At 44.9% G+C, this 2,500-nt stretch overlaps 1 protein-coding gene across 4 annotated transcripts in view; it reads left to right on the plus strand.

The window, feature by feature from the left end:
• LOC139555332 (FH1/FH2 domain-containing protein 3-like) overlaps nt 1–2,500 on the plus strand; it is a 179,471-nt gene that overhangs the window by 4,435 nt on the left and 172,536 nt on the right. The window lies entirely within an intron of this gene.

The raw sequence follows: 2,500 nt of genomic DNA on the forward strand, positions 1-2,500 counted from the left end.
TCTGTCTCCCCGGTTCTACTGTCTGATGATCCCTTCTTCCTCTGTCTCCCCGGTTCTACTGTCTGATGATCCCTTCTTCCTCTGTCTCCCCGGTTCTACTGTCTGATGATCCCCTCTTCCTCTGTCTCCCCGGTTCTACTGTCTGATGATCCCTTCTTCCTCTGTCTCCCCGGTTCTACTGTCTGATGATCCCTTCTTCCTCTGTCTCCCCGGTTCTACTGTCTGATGATCCCTTCTTCCTCTGTCTCCCCGGTTTTACTGTCTGATGATCCCTTCTTCCTCTGTCTCCCCGGTTCTACTGTCTGATGATCCCTTCTTCCTCTGTCTCCCCGGTTCTACTGTCTGATGCTCCCTTCTTCCTCTGTCTCCCCGGTTCTACTGTCTGATGATCCCTTCTTCCTCTATCTCCCCGGTTCTACTGTCTGATGATCCCTTCTTCCTCTGTCTCCCCGGTTCTACTGTCTGATGATCCCTTCTTCCTCTGTCTCCCCGGTTCTACTGTCTGATGATCCCTTCTTCCTCTGTCTCCCCGGTTCTACTGTCTGATGATCCCTTCTTCCTCTGTCTCCCCGGTTCTACTGTCTGATGATCCCCTCTTCCTCTGTCTCCCCGGTTCTACTGTCTGATGATCCCTTCTTCCTCTGTCTCCCCGGTTCTACTGTCTGATGATCCCTTCTTCCTCTGTCTCCCCGGTTCTACTGTCTGATGATCCCTTCTTCCTCTGTCTCCCCGGTTCTACTGTCTGATGATCCCTTCTTCCTCTGTCTCCCCGGTTCTACTGTCTGATGATCCCTTCTTCCTCTGTCTCCCCGGTTCTACTGTCTGATGATCCCTTCTTCCTCTGTCTCCCCGGTTCTACTGTCTGATGATCCCTTCTTCCTCTGTCTCCCCGGTTCTACTGTCTGATGATCCCTTCTTCCTCTGTCTCCCCGGTTCTATTGGAGTCTCCGACTGCACACTACTCAATAGCATCCACCGTGACAGAGTAAACTCAAATCTAACCCACAGAATGGTCTGGAAGTGTGTGTGTGTGTGTGTGTGTGTGTGTGTGTGTATGTGTGTGTGTGTGTGTGTGTGTGTGTGTGTGTGTGTGTGTGTGTGTGTGTGTGTGTGTGTGTGTGTGTGTGTGTGTGTGTGCGCATTCCACGTTCGTTTGTGTCTTGCTCTGTCTTTTTTTGGGGTGTGCGTTTAGGTCCGTGTCCACTGTTCACGTGTTTACATTTGTGTGAGTGTTTGGAGCAGGTACGTCTGGAATCGGACCAAAGACAACGTTATACGTACAACTAAACTAACCCTAAAACGTAAATCTAATCCCTGGCCAATCCCTTTGTCCTCCAGACAGACAGGCATGCAGACAGACAGGCAGGCAGGGCAGGAGGGAAGCCGAGAGAGATACGAGTAGCTTAAAGCTTGAAGACTACTTGTCGTCTCCTGTGTGTAGAAGCATTTGAAAGGTTTCCCTTCTGGACTACACTTTTACATTATGACTCTGTTCATTTAACTAAGCAGGCAAAGTCACTAATCAGACACAAGCTACAGTAGATGTGCATATTATAGTGACCAATAGGACAGCTGTGAAGTAGCTACAGTAGATTTGCATATTATAGTGACCAATAGAACAGCTGTGAAGTAGCTACAGTAGATTTACATATTATAGTGACCAATAGGACAGCTGTGAAGTAGCTACAGTAGATTTACATATTACAGTGACCAATAGAACAGCTGTGAAGTAGTTACAGTAGATTTGCATATTATAGTGACCAATAGGACAGCTGTGAAGTAGCTACAGTATATTTGCATATTATAGTGACCAATAGGACAACTGTGAAGTAGTTACAGTAGATTTGCATATTATAGTGACCAATAGGACAGCTGTGAAGTAGCTACAGTAGATTTGCATATTATAGTGACCAATAGGACAGCTGTGAAGTAGTTACAGTAGATGTGCATATTATAGTGACCAATAGGACAACTGTGAAGTAGTTACAGTAGATTTGCATATTATAGTGACCAATAGGACAGCTGTGAAGTAGCTACAGTATATTTGCATATTATAGTGACCAATAGGACAACTGTGAAGTAGTTACAGTAGATTTGCATATTATAGTGACCAATAGGACAGCTGTGAAGTAGCTACAGTATATTTGCATATTATAGTGACCAATAGGACAGCTGTGAAGTAGCCACAGTAGATTTGCATATTATAGTGACCAATAGGACAGCTGTGAAGTAGCTACAGTAGATTTGCATATTATAGTGACCAATAGGACAGCTGTGAAGTAGCTACAGTAGATTTGCATATTATAGTGACCAATAGGACAGCTGTGAAGTAGCTATAGTAGATTTGCATATTATAGTGACCAATAGGACAACTGTGAAGTAGCTATAGTAGATTTGCATATTATAGTGACCAATAGAACAGCTGTGAAGTAGCTACAGTAGATTTGCATATTATAGTGACCAATAGGACAGCTGTGAAGTAGCTACAGTAGATTTGCAT

This window comes from Salvelinus alpinus, chromosome 26 (genome assembly GCF_045679555.1).
Source record: "Salvelinus alpinus chromosome 26, SLU_Salpinus.1, whole genome shotgun sequence".
NCBI lineage: Eukaryota > Metazoa > Chordata > Actinopteri > Salmoniformes > Salmonidae > Salvelinus > Salvelinus alpinus.